Here is a 15,113-nt window from a genome sequence, read left to right as displayed (position 1 = left end):
GCACCGTGCCCTCCCCCGAGGGCTCGCCGCCTCGCTCAGCCTTCCCTCACGTTTCGCACGACGTGGTGTGTAACCCCCCCCCCCCCCGCTGTCTTGAATTATCTCAGGGCCCCTTTAAGTTTTTCCTCATGATTTTCCATCTTTGCTCATCTATCCCTTCCACTCGTTTGTCCCATCGATCGATCGATCCACCCATCCCTGTTTTGCTAGTCGCTGCCAGATAATCTGGACACAAATGATTGACCATGGTCCCTGCCTCCCTGGGATATAGCTGAGAAGACGTATAAACAGGTATTTTGATCCCAGGAATGTTATTATAAAGGTATGAGTCAGAACTCAAAACAAATAAATGGCTTGGCCAGCGCGGGGGAGGAGTGAAGGCTGCCCAGAGGAAAGGAGATTTGAGGACAAGAGTTCTGAAGGATGGGCAGAAGTGGAGTAAGGGCATTTCAAAGGAGAAAAGCCAGGCACACCCTGTTCTGAATGCAGGGTTAGTGACAGGAGAGAGGACTGGAGGAAATCTTGGATTATAGCGTGGGTAAAAAGGTACTGAGACCCTTCTGTGCAGGAGGACTCATGAAACCAGGAATGGGTTACTTTTTGTCTTTATTTTTATTTTTCCTTTTCAGACAGTGTCTTGCTATGTACATAGGGCTGGCCAAAGTTTCAGGACATGAGATTTCTGTTTTGGTAACATAATTCTGCCTAGCTACCCAGGAGGCTGAAATCTGAGAATTGTGATTCAATGCCAACCATTAACCACCAGAACCCTGGAAGTGGAGTTGTATAGCTCAAGTGTTAGGGTGCTGTCGTTTTTGTTGTTTTTTTTTTGCTTTGTTCTGTGTGGGTTTTTTTGCCAGTCCTGGGTCTTGAACTCAGGGCCTGAGCACTGTCCCTGGCTTCTTTTTGCTCAAGGCTAGCACTCTACCACTTAAGCCACATCTCCACTTTCAGCTTTTTATATATATGTGGTGCTGAGGAATCGAACACAGGTCTTCGTGTATATGAGGCAAGCAATCTACCACTAGGCCATATTTCCAGCCCAGGGTGCTATCCTTGAGTGAAAAAAATCTAAGGAGCAGCTTCCAGGCCCTCTGACTTGAAGCTTTAGTACAGGCATGCACACACACACACACACACACACACACACACGCCCCTAATTCTGGGCAATGTGGGGAGGTGTGGGACAATGCAAAACTTAAACCAGCCTCAGGGAAATGATGAATGCTAGTGTTGAAGAAAGAAGGAAGGACAAAACCAGGGAGTCATTCTGGTGTGAAATTGACCAGACTGGACAGAAGATGATGCATGACTGACATATCTGAACTTATAAAGATAAGGTTTTCCTCCTTCTATCTTTTCCCATATCTTTCCCATTTTCCCAAAATGAAATGACTTCACACATCTCCCTCTACTTTTCCATGCAACAAAAAGTAATATGCACGAGACAGAGTCTGAGATCAACTTTAAGTTTAAAACATATGCCTTGCCCCACCTGTCACCTCCCCACACCTCTAAGTTTTATTTTCTCATTTAACAGTTTTTCTTTTTCTCTTTCTGGTACTGCCAATTGAATGCAAGGACTTGAGTTTACTAGGCAGCCACTCTACCTCTTGGGCTATACCTCCAGTCCTTTAGCTTTTTAGAGTCTTGTTCAGATAAGGTCTCCCTCTAGTTTATCTGGGCCGATCTCAAAAGACAGCCCTCTGGTCTGGGAATGTGGCTTAGCAGTAGAGTGCTTGCCTAGTATGCATGAAGCCCTGGGTTCAATTCTTCAGCATCACATAAACAGAAAAGGCCAGAAGTGGTGCTGTGGTTCAAGTGGTAGAGTGCTAGCCTTGAGCAAAAGGAAGCCAGGGGGCTGGGAATATGGCCTAGTAGCAAGAGTGCTTGCCTTGTATACATGAAGCCCTGGGTTCGATTCCCCAGCACCACATATATAGAAAATGGCCAGAAGTGGCGCTGTGGCTCAAGTGGCAGAGTGCTAGCTTTGAGCCAAAAGAAGCCAGGGAGAGTGCTCAGGCCCTGAGTCTAAGGCCCAGGACTGGCAAAAAAGAAAAAGAAAAAGAAAAAAAGAAAGCCAGGGACAGTGCTCAGGCCCTGAGTCCATGCCCAAGGACTGGCCAAAAATAAAAAATAAAAAAATACAGGGCTGGGAGTATGGCCTAGTGGCAAGGGTGCTTGCCTTGCATACATGAAGCCCTGAGTTCGATTCCCCAGCACCACATATATAGAAAACGGCCAGAAGTGATGCTGTGGCTCAAGTGGCAGAGTGCTAGCCTTGAGCCAAAAGGAGCCAGGGACAGTGCTCAGGCCCTGAGTCCAAGCCCAGGACTGGCAAAAAAAAAAAAAAAAATACAGACTGCTTTTCATAACTTGAAGAGTTGTGGATGGACTCTTGAGATATCAAGAACAAGGTATTATTACAAGAAATTCGTTCTATTCCTGACATGTCAAACATTGTTCCAATCACTTTACAAATATCAACTTAATTATCCTATTAAACTTTTATATTATCAGCCATTTTACAGATGAAGACATGGAGGCACAGATAACAGAAGTCTTGCTCTAGTTTTCACGATTAAGTAAACATATAACTTCAAAAGACTAGATTCAAAAATAGTAATAGCTGGGCACCAGTGGCTCACACCTATAATTGTAGCTACTCAGGAGGCTGAGATCTGAGGACTGTGGTTTGAAACCATCTCAAGTACCACCAAAAAGCCAAACATGAAGCTGTATTAGCCTTGAGCAAAAAAGCTCAGAGACAGCACCCAGTCCCACAGTTCAAAGGATCACAGTTCAAAGCCAGCTTGGGCAGAAAAGTCTGTGAGACTCTTGTTTGTTTTGCTTTTTGCCAATCCTGGGGCTTGAACTCAGGGCCTGAGCACTGTCCCTGGCTTTTTTTTTTCTCAACAGAATATTCATTTCTCGTGTAAAGTAGAATTGCAGTTTGGGGGTTTAAGTAGGGAAATCTCTGATCTTATCAATTGCTTTTCTCTTCATCACAGTGACCTTCTGTGACACAGCTCCCAAGGCCACCCTGATGTCATCAGTAAATCAGTAATTCACAGGAGAATCTTTTTCATTACTTACCTATCACTGGTGTCTATATTGTGCTATATAGCCCAATTACAAGGTTCTGCCTACAATAAAGAAAGGCCAAGAAATATAGGCTAAGTATATACATATACGAAGAAAGAATGGTTTTTGGAAAACATATACAGTCTCTACTGTGTAGAACTTTTTTGTATGTGCCAGTCCTGGTTATTAAACCTGGGGCCTGGACACTGGCCTTGAACATTTCTGCACATGGAAAGCACTCTATCACTAGAGCCATAGCTCTACTTCCAAGAACTCTGATTCTCAGATCTCAGCCTCCTAAGTAGCTAGGATTACAGGCGTGAGCCACCAGCGCCTGGCTGTACCATGCATAACTTTCCCTGTGTGAATTTTTTGATGCCTGCTGAGGTGTGACTTCTGGCAAAAGGCTCTTCCACACTTAAAACACTCATAGGGCTTTTCCCCTGTGTGAGTTCTGTGATGTTTAGTGAGAGCCGCCTTCAGGCAAAATGATTTTCCACAATCATTACACTCATGGGGTCTCACCTGTGTGAGTTCTTTGACGTATAGAAAGATCTGGCTTATGGCAGAATGTTCTCTTGCAGTATTTATAGTCATGTGGCTTTTCACCAGTGTGAGTTCTCTGATGTGAGCTGAGGTTGGATTTCACAAAGAAAGATTTTCCACATTGATTACATTCATAAGGGTTCCTCCCCAGTGTGAATTCTAACATGTTTAGCTAGTTCTAACTTATGATAGAAAGCTTTCCCACATTCTGCACATGCATAAGGTTTCTCCCCTGTATGAATGCTCTCGAGTCTCCTGAGGTTTGCCTTCTGGCAAAAGGTTTTTCCACATTGGTTACATACAAAGGGTTTTTCCCCTGTGTGGGTTCTGAGATGCATAGTGAGATTTGACTTCATGCAAAATGTTTTCCCACATTCACTACATTCATAGGGTTTTTCTTTGGTATGAATTCTCTGATGTGTAGTGAGGCCTGACTTCTGACAGAAGGCTCCCTGGCTTCTTTTTACTCAAGGCTAGCACTCTACCAGTTGAGCCACAGCACCACTTCCAGCTTTTTCTATATATGTGGTTCTGAGGAATTGAACCCAGGTCTTCAATGTCGAGAACTTTACCACTAGGCCATATTCCCAACCCCAAGTCCATGAGACTCTTATCTCTAGTTAACTACCAGAAAACCAGAAGTGGCACTGTGGCTCAAGTGGTAGAGTGCTAGCCCTGAGCTGAAGAACTCGGGGACAATACCCAGCCCGGAGTTCAAGTCCCACAATCAACAAAAAAGAAAAAGAAAGAAAAAGAAAACCTTTGCCTCATGCATAGTAATTTCTCATACTGTTATCAAGGAAAAACCTCACCAAATCCTCCAGTTGCACTTGCTCTTAGCTGTCTTAACAATCAGTGATTTTGGAAGTCATTTAAACTACATTATTGTATCCTACTAGTATGGTTATTGATAATGTCTGGGAAGTTTCAAGATTTTATTTTCTTTCTTTATTTGCTGGTATTGGGGCTTGAACTCAGAATCTGGGCCCTGACCCTGAGCTTTTTTGGTTAAGGCTGGTGCTTTACCACTAATCCACAGTTCCACTTCAAGCTTATTGGTATTTAACTGAAGATAAGCATTTTTATGGACTTTTCTTTCCTGGCTGGCTTTAAACTGGGATCCTCAGATCACAGAAACTCCTGAGTAGTTAGGATTCTGGGTGTGGGCCACAAGGACTTGGCAACCCTATCATCTTATTTATAGCCCCTGAAGTCCTTGGAAATGAGAAGTTGCTGTGTTACGGGGTTCGAGGGAGGGGGTTCCCATCCCTCCAAGAGTCCACCACTCAGAGACAGTCTCAAGCAAAAAGATGGACTTATCAGGGAAGCATAAAGCGAACTGACCGGCCAGGGATGCAGCACAGACTCAGGAACTGAAACTGCAACAGTGAAAAGTGGGCTGGCCGGCCAGGGACACAGTGCAGACATGGGAGCTGCTGCTGTGACCCTGAGCAGTCCTCAAATTGGGGTTTATAAAGGTAAAAGCATAGCACAGATGTAGGAGGTTGACACAGTGGGTAGAGCAAGCAACAAGCAAGTTAAGCAAGCCATTTACAGAAGCAGAATATTGGGGTCAGGTTGACCTAATCTACTCCCCCCAACATTTCCTACCATGCTTCACTAGTCAAGATGGAGTCAGCTGTACTCCCTGTTGTGCCAAGTCGCGAGACTCAGACGTTCCGAAATGCAAAAGCAAGGCAAGGCTTTATTCAAGCTAGCTGCAACTCGGGCCTCGTCCTACCCACCGGCACAGCGGAGGTTAGGAGGGAGCCTTGAGCTGTGATTACACAGGGCTTATAAAGGCAAAAAACAAAGTTACAGCAATCAGGTGTTCAAGCAAGCAAGATTAGGACACAGGTACAAATCTGATTGTCTCAGGGCTCAAGGCACTCTGGGGGCAGTCAGAGTTAAGCATTCCCAGCGGTTAGAGTTCTAGACCGACTGGGCCCTAATGGGCTTGTCCTGGGTTTGCTCACAGGGCCTGCTTATCTCAGGTTCGCGTGGTAAAGTGGGGCCTGACTTCAAAGTCTGGCACTTCACTCCCCACAACAGCTGTATGAGCAAAACTTCTAATTCTCCAATGAAGAATTTGGCCAGTGAAAGCCTTTTTCCCCAACAGTCATCTTTCATACTTTTTTTTTGGCCAATCCTGGGGCTTGGACTCAGAGTCTGAGCACTGTCCCTGGCTTCTTTTTGCTCAAGGGTAGCACTCTACCACTTGAGCCACAGCACCACTTCTGGCTTTTTCTATATATGTGGTGCTGAGGAATCGAACCTAGGGCTTATGTATAGCAGGCAAGCATTCTACCACTAGGCCATATTCCCAGACTCATACTTTGTTGTTCTGTTCCCTATAGAATACATTTTTGGACTTGGGTTCAATAACAATATCTGCAATGCATACAGATAAAGATATGGTAATATAAGGCTGGAAATGTTGCTTAGCAGTAGAGTGCTTGCTTAGCATGCATGAAGCCCTGGGTTTGATTCCTCAGTACCACAGAAACAGAAAAAGTTGGAAGTGGCGCTGTGACTCAAGTGGTACAGGGGCTGGGAATGTGGCCTAGTGGTAGAGTGCTTGCCTCCTATGCATGAAGCCCTGGGTTCGATTCCTCAGCACCCACATATATAGAAAAAGCCAGGAGTGGTGCTGTGGCTCAGGTGGCAGGGTGTTAACCTTGAGCAAAAAGTAGCCAGGGACAGTGCTCAGGCCCTGTGTTCAAGCCCAGGACTGGCAATAAATAAATAAATAAATAAATAAATAAATAAATAAATAAATAAATATATGTAAGGTCCATCCCTGGAAGGCTCCATGCAGATGCCCCCACCTCATTAAGTCTCCACTCAGTTACCTGGGTAACCAGCTGACCTGGAGGCAGTTACCTCTCCTTTCCCTAGGTCACATCCTAATCAACCTGGCCACACCCCTTGCCCCTGCCCTGGATAAAGCAGGGCTGGGTGGGGATCGCCCCTTCTCTCCCCTTTCTCCCTTCTCTTCTTCTCTCCCTTCTCTCTGGCCATGGATCATCTCGGCCATAGGCCAGCACTTCAGTAATAAACTTTCTCTCCTGCCTGAATACCGCGTGACATTCTCCTTTACTGTCTACCTACTTCAAAAAACCTAACATATATGGTGCCATGACTCGAATAGGGCTTAAGAGTCAGGACAGGTGGAATTCCCCTCTATTTTTCTCCTTTTTCTGGCAGTATCCCCAGTCCTGACGGCCCTTTTTCCGAAAACCCAACTGCTGCGAGACACCACGTGGGACTTTTCACCAACACCATTGCTGGCCTCTACATCCACATCCACACCACTTGTCTACCCTGGTGAGTGAAACTGCTGCTGCTCCGGTTCTCTGCCGCTCCGTCCGCTGCTTCTGCCCGGTAAGCTTTCATTCACTTACCAGGTGCCTCCCTCCTGTGCTTTTTGGGGTTTTGCATCACAGTCACACCCAAGCCGGGAAACTGCTAGCATGCTTCTTGACAGTGCAATGAGGCCTGCTCAAAATACTCGCACAGATACAATTTTTGCCACTGCAATGGTAAATGGTCAGAAGTCACTTATATTCAGGATCTCTCTTTCTCTCTTTTCCTCTCTTCCTTTTTCTCCCTCATCTGCCTGCTTACTTGCTTACTTTATAAAACTCCAAGTTGTACCATCCTGATAATATGCCTTGCTCACAAAGCTGCCTCTTTTCACAGACTTCCAAAACTGAGGCTTGACCACCAATGTGCTTTGTCATCAAAAATATCTAAAAGTTGTTTTCTCTAGCATTGACCACGTGGTAGATATTGGGTTTAACAGGCACCAGCTCAGGCGCCATTATGCCATGCCATGCCTCTATTAGTGTGTTTGTGTCCTCCTGCCACACAACATGGCATCCCACTGGAGTTTATCAAAATATGGTTTCTCCATTTTATAATCTGAAATTTTTTGTTTGCTAGCAAAATTGTTTTTCTAACCGACCACGTGGTTCAAAAATATTGAGCAAAAAAAAAGGTCATTTAATCTATTGGAATTCCAAAAGAGTCTACCGCTGAAATTCAACATGAATGTCTCTAAAAAGCTAAAATTTGGAAGGCAGGGAATATGGCCTAGTGGTAAGGTCCTTGACTTGCATACATGAAGCCCTGGGTTTGATTCCTCAGCACCACATATATAGAAAAAGCCAGAAGTGGTGCTCTGGCTCAAGTGGTAGAGTACTAGGCCTTGAACAAAAAGCCAGGGACAGTGCTCAGGCACTAGGACTGGCAAAAAAAAAAAAAAAAGCTAAAATTTGGGCCAGGAACTGGTGGCTCATGCTTGTAATCCTAGCTGCTCAGTAGTAGGCTGAGATTTGAGGATCATAGTTCAAAGCCAGCCCAGGCAGGAAAGTCTGTGAGACTCTTATCTCCAGTTAAGTACCAGAAAACCAGAAGTGGAACTGTGGCTCAAAATGGTAGTACAAAAGAACCTTGGCCCTGAGTTCAAGCCCACAAATGTGGGGAGGGGGGAAGCTAAAACTAGTACTTTCATATGGTGATAACCATTCCTGGACATATACCCAAAGCAGTATAAGCCAACATACAAGAAGAATTGCCTGCACACCTGCTTTTAGCACAGCACTACTCACAATAGTCAAGTAATTGAGTCAGCCTCGATTCCTATCAATTAATAAGTGGGTAAAAATAATACTCTATTGTATATGTATACATAATGGAGTATTATTCAACCATATAAACCCAAATCATATGATTAAAAAAGTGGAACTAGAAATCATCATGTTAAATGAAATAAGCTGGACCCCAGCAGATATGCATATTTTCTCTCACACGTGGAATCTAGAAAAAAACAAAACATGAAATTAGTGGAGACACACTTTAGGAAGAGAAAGGGACCGAGACAAGTGTGTGTGGCTGAGAGGATAGTGGCCACTAGGAGGAGTGTGATTCATAGCTAGTTTGGGAGAAAGTTATTGAGACCTCATCTCACTTAATAAAAAGCTGATGGTGGTGCACATCCAAGTAGGTGGAAAGCATAAATAGGAAGTTCAGAGGTCCATACTGAAAGGATCTGTCCCAGCCATCTCAGGGGACCATGTGAAGATAGTCAGACAGGAGAAGAAGTTTTATAAGGAGGTTTATTAGTGGGGCCATATCTCCCAGGGGAGAGGGAGCAACATGAAAGCTGGCTTCTGTACCTTACCCAGGTGGCAGCTTCTCTGGGGCTAAAGGGGAAGTAGGTAGGCCTTAATGGTGAGTAGGAGTGGCCCATTATAGTTCTAGGACAGGGAGTTTAGGTATGGGTGGATCTGGGGGCTAATTGGAAGAGCTGAGGACCTGAGGCAGGGGTCAGAGGGAATGTTAACATTTCCCCATTTGTTGTCTATTAATAACTGGGGAGGGGTACCAGGCTGGGAGTATGGACAGAGGTTGTTTCTTCTGGAGCTACTTCCTGCTGTAAAGGGACTAAGTAGTCAGGGGTCCCTGATTTGTCATTTGGCCAGGTACCATCCACAAAGTATTTGCTTGACAGTTTGGTTGGTAAAGGTCCTCATCATTTCCATGACAATAGTTATCAGAGCCAATGGGTGTCATGGTCTCTTCTGGTCTCTCCTGCAGCTTGGGCACATCAAGGAGTCACTGGGGCTGGGGTCTTCAGGATCCAGTTCTGCGCTGGGCAGAGCAGTGTAAGTGAAGCCTCCAGTTGCCTGTATAACAAGATGGCCTTGAACCGCAAGTTCTCAGGTGGTGTCCTGGGTGAGTGCTGTTATCCTGTTAAAAGAGACTTTTGAAAAAGTCAGGCAAAAGGCTGACAAGTTCACAGGACCACTTAACATGAATGACATGGGAGAACACACCCTGGCCACAAGCCAGAAAAGTTCCATTCGGAGCATAAACCCAATTGTGGCCCATTACAAGGGAGGAGGAATAACTGGACTGGGGGCAGGAAGGGAGTGTTTAGGGGTATTTTTTGGGGGGCAACTGGGTAGTGGACTGCTTGGGAGTAACCAGTCAGAGGCTAAAAAAAAAAATATATATATATATATGTATATATATGAGTGGGAGTGGCCTATTATAGTTTGAGGGCAACAAATGAAGTACATTTCTCACCCTCTTCAGCATGGGTGTCTCCCCATGCCTGTCCAGCCTATCTAGGAATCACTGGTGGTGTTCCTGTGGAGATTTTGACAGGCCTAGAGCACTCCTGCCCTGGTTCTGCCTGCCTCAAGTCTCTCAGTTCTTGAAGACTCAGGACTGTATATACTTCCAAGATTAGAGTTGGGTTTATAGCAGGCCTGTCATGGCAGAGTTGCAGCCGAGACTTCAAGTGTGCAGTAAGTTAAGACACATGTCTGTGACTCTTACTCCAAGATTAAAAGCATCAGAGTTGTGTTCAGTGGCCACAGGTTTGCATTGGGGTAGCATTGGTGTCTTCTCCTCCATGTCTCATGCCACTGCAGAGAGCAGACTTGGTTGTTGGCTTGTGGTCTGTGTGGATTTTGTGACTGGGAAAAGGTTTGAACATGAGGACCAACTGTGAATTTTAGATTGCACTTGCAAGAGATGATTATAGGTCCGAGCCTTCTAAAATCTTTATTTTAAAAAAAGTTGTCACCCTGCTTGAACCAGTAGGGCACCAACATGCAAAAGCCAGTGTACTCAGAGTAAGCAACGAGGGAATACTGGGGTATTTCAAAGTCTGTAACCAGTCTGTGTAGAAATTTGCAGGCAGCCCAGCAGGAGGTAAGACGCTGAGAGATGCCACTACAGCCTCACCCAGATCCAACCCATTTCTCCTGCCTGCCTCCATCACACATGACTGACTAAGCCTGCTGATTTGGGATGGAAGACACAAGCCACATCAGATCCACTGAAGCTGAGACTTTTACATTGTCTTGACCCTTTGTTTTCTTTATTATTATTCATATTCTCTTCCACCTGCTGGTAATGTTAATCCCTACAAGTTAGACTACAAGGGGGTATATTGGCAAAGAAATGGTATGATTTGGTTTTTATGCTATTTTGCAGTTAGATGCATTTTGGCAAATAGCAAAAAGGTGCCAAGTTTGGATTCTTTTTTTTTTGGCCAGTCCTGGCTCAAGGCCTGAGCACTGTCCCTGGCTTCTTCTTGCTCAAGGCTAGCACTCTGCCACTTGAGCCACAGCACCACTTCTGGCCATTTTCTATATATGTGGTGCTGGGGAATCAAACTCAGGCCTTCATGTCTAGGAGGCAAGCACTCTTGCCACTAGGCCATATTCACAGCCCCAAGTTTGGATTCTTGGCACAGTGCTAGTGGTTATAATTCTTGAATTAAGAAAATGTTCGAGTTCAAAGGTTTTCTGAGTGTTAATTCAGATCACAGAAAATCGCCCAAGGAACTCTAAATTGCTTATCAGTTGGTGTTTGAAAACTGGTATCACATCTACTGAGTTTTGTCATTCATTTTAGAAGTCTGACAACTATTTGTTATTCAGTCCTCAACAAGTTACAGGTAAGTTCTACTATTGGTCTCCTTGTTGCTTAATCAGAAATAAAATGGGCTTTTATGGCCAAGACTCCTTTGATTTCAGTTGAAAGCCAGCTCAGGCAGAACAATCCTTCTAAAACTCCGTCTCCCAACTAACCAGCAAAGAGCCAGATTGGAAGTATGGCTCAAGAGACTCATAGTAACCAGCCAAATGCTGGAAGTGGCACTGTGGCTCAAGCAGAAGTGCTCAGGGACAGTGCCCAGGCCTTGAATTCAAACTCAGTGAATGCCAACTGAGACAAGCTATCCAAGCAACGAGCACCTAGACCTTCAGGACAAGGTCAGTCCTGACAAAGAGGACCCACCGAGAATAGTAAGAGGAGATGATGTCACATCTTAAATGCAGTTGCTTTAAACTTGCCTTTCAAAATTAATCAGAGGGGCTGGGAATATGGCCTAGTGGCAAGAGTGCTTGCCTCGTATACATGAAGCCCTGGGTTCGATTCCCAGCACAACATATACAGAAAATGGCCAGAAGTGGCGCTGTGCCTCAAGTGGCAGAGTGCTAGCCTTGAGCAAAAAGAAGCCAGGGACAGTGCTCAGGCCCTGAGTTCAAGGCCCAGGACTGGCCAAAAAAAAAAAATTAATCAGAGCTGGGAGATCAGGAGGAATAGTTGCTTGGCTACCTAATGTCCATACCTGTCCACCTTCCAACTGGACAGAAACTTGCATTCTTGCCTTTGTTACTTGCTATTTTTTGTAATATATTTATATGTATGCCCAAGCAGTCCACCACCCAGTTGCCCCCCCAAAAAATACCCCTAAACACTCCCTTTCTGCCCCCAGTCCAGTTCTTCCTCCTTCCTTGTAATGGGCCACAATTGGGTTTATGCTCCGAATGGAACTTTTCTGGCTTGTGGCCAGGGTGTGTTCTCCCATGTCATTCATGCTAGCTGGTCCTGTGAACTTGTCAGCCTTTTGCCTGACCTTTTCTTTTTTTCTTTTTTTTTGGGCCAGTCCTGGGGCTTGGACTCAGGGCCTGAGTACTGTCCCTGGCTTCTTTTTGCTCAAGTCTACCACTTGAGCCACAACGCCACTTCTGGCCATTTTCTGTATATGTGGTGCTGGGGAATTGAACCCAGGGCTTCATGTATGTGAGGCAAGCACTCTTGCCACTAGACAATATCCCCAGCCCCTTGCCTGACCTATTCAAAAGTCTCTTTTAACAGGATAACAGCACTCACCCAGGACACCACCTGAGAACTTGCGGTTCAAGGCCATCCTGTTATACAGGCAACTGGAGGCTTTACTTACACTGCTCTGCCCAGCGCAGAACTGGATCCTGAAGACCCCAGCCCCAGTGACTCCTTGATGTGCCCAAGCTGCAGGAGAGACCAGAAGAGACCATGACACCCATTGGCTCTGATAACTATTGTCATGGAAATGATGAGGACCTTTACCAACCAAACTGTCAAGCAAATACTTTGTGGATGGTACCTGGCCAAATGACGAATCAGGGACCCCTGACTACTTAGTCCCTTTACAGCAGGAAGTAGCTCCAGAAGAAACAACCTCTGTCCATACTCCCAGCCTGGTACCCCTCCCCAGTTATTAATAGACAACAAATGGGGAAATGTTAACATTCCCTCTGACCCCTGCCTCAGGTCCTCAGCTCTTCCAATTAGCCCCCAGATCCACCCATACCTAAACTCCCTGTCCTAGAGCTATAATGGGCCACTCCTACCCACCACTAAGACCTACCTACTTCCCCTTTAGCCCCAGAGCTATATAAGCTACGGTCTGGATAAGGTTCCTTGGATAAGGTGCAGAAGCCAGCTTCTATGTTGCTTCCTCTTCCTTGGGAGATGTGGCCCCACTAATAAACCTCCTTATAAACTGTTGTAGGGAGCAGAGCTGACTCCATCTTGACTAGGGAAACATGGTAGGAAAAGTTGGGGGGAGTAGATTAGGTCAACCTGACCCCAAAATTCTGCTTCTGTAAATGGCTTGCCTAACTTGTTACTTTCTCTACTCACGGTGTCAACCTCCTACATCTGTGCTATGCTTTTACCTTCATAAACCCCAATTTGAGGGCTGCTCGGGGTCACAGCGGCAGCTCCTGTATCTGCACTGTGTCCCTGGCCGGTCAGCCCGCTTTTCACTGTTGCAGTTTCAGCTCCTGAGTCTGTGCTGCATCCCTGGCCGGTCAGTTCGCTTTATGATTCCCCAATAAATCCATCTTTTTGCTTGAGACTGTCTCTGAGTGGGTGGACTCTTGGAGGGATGGGGACATAAACCTTCTGTCTATCTCCACATGTTCCCCTGGGATGGCTGGGAGAGAGCCTTTCACATACCAGCCATAGCAACAAAGAAGACTATCTCAGAAATTAAGAGTAGGGCTGGATGACTGGCTCGTGCAGTAGAATACAAAATCCAGAGTCATACTCCAGCATAGTCACAAAAGCAAAAAGAAAAAAAATAAGGTAAAAAAGGCCAGGTGGGTTTCTCAAGTGGTAGACTGCCTATACAAGGTCCTGAGTTCAAACCCTACTACTACCAAAAGAAAAAAATCCAATAGACTATGATAACAACAAAATGAATGGACTTGAATCTAACAATCATACAAGTATAATAGGACAGTGTTGAGTGTTGTATACCGGATACCCAGGTGGGCCTCGAACCCACGACAATAGTCACCAGAACTCAATTGGGCTAGGAGTCTTTAACTGTGCACAATGTCAGCTCACCACCACTGGAATGGTGACAGAACCGGAGCCAAATACAGTTGGGCTTTTAAAGGCAAATATCACTTGTACCACTAGCAGGTGACCATGGGATAAGAATCACAAGTACCACACACAGGTGGTCTGGCAAGGTAGGCAAAGCAAGGAGGCAGACATACAGAAGTAGGAGGATGGTTGTTAGTTTTTACAATTCTAGTAAATGCTGGTAAACAAAGCAATCAAAGCAATACAATCCTTGGTTCTGGGTGTTACTGGTCTTAACCTTAAATCTTTCTCTTCCCAGAATGTCCCCTAAACTGAGTGGTCTTCCTAATTCCTTTCTTTTGCCAAGGTCAAACAGCTGTAGGTCATGCTGCTTTGGGTTCCTGTTATTCCACTTAGGTTTGCACTTCCCCAGGCCCAGTACCTTGCCTAAGCCTGCTGTTTCTAGGGACTCAAAAAAGGGGGTTCCCCTATACCTTTCACTTGGTTTCCGTAATGGGGTCCCCCCAAGGCAGGGGAACACAATGTAATGGGGTCCCCCCAAGGGAGGGGACCACAATGTAATGGGGTATGGGGGGGATCCCCCATTCCTCCAAGAGTCTACCACTCAGTGTCAGTCTCAAGCAAAAAGATGGATTTATTGGGTAAGTAAAAGTATACTGACCGGCCAGGGCCACAGCCCAGACTTGGTAGCTGAGACCACGCGCCCCGGGCCACACTCAGGGTCAGGTTATAAAGGCAAATGAAGAGCCAGACTTTGAAGTCAGGCCCCACTTTACCACACAAACCCCACTTTACCACGTGAACCTGAGATAAGCAGGCCCTGTGAGCAAACCCAGGACAAGCTTATTAGGGCCCAGCCGGTCAAGAACTCTAACCGCTGGGAATGCTTAACTCTGACTGCCCCCAGAATGCCTAGAGCCCTGTACCTCGAGCCTTGAGCAAATCAGATTTGTACCCGTGTCCTAATTTTGCTTGCTTGAACACCTGATTGCTATAACATTGTTTTTTGTCTTGCTTGAACACCAGATGGCTGTAACTTTGTTTTTTGCCTTTATAAGCCCTGTGTAATCGCAGCTTGGGTCTTCCTCCCGACCTCCGCTGTGTCGGTGGGTAGGACAAGGCCCGAGTTGCAGCTCGCTTGAATAAAGTCTTGCCTTGCTTTTGCATTTCGGAACGTCTGAGTCTCGGTGGCCTTCTTGGTGGTCGTTTCGCGACTTGGCATAACACAAATACCACATGGTCAAGCCTGCCACACTCAGGTGGCCAATGGAGTTACCAATCTGCCTCATAGCAACTGTTTG

Source organism: Perognathus longimembris, chromosome 17 (genome assembly GCF_023159225.1).
Source record: "Perognathus longimembris pacificus isolate PPM17 chromosome 17, ASM2315922v1, whole genome shotgun sequence".
In the NCBI taxonomy this organism is placed as follows: domain Eukaryota; kingdom Metazoa; phylum Chordata; class Mammalia; order Rodentia; family Heteromyidae; genus Perognathus; species Perognathus longimembris.
This window is presented reverse-complemented; position numbering follows the sequence as displayed.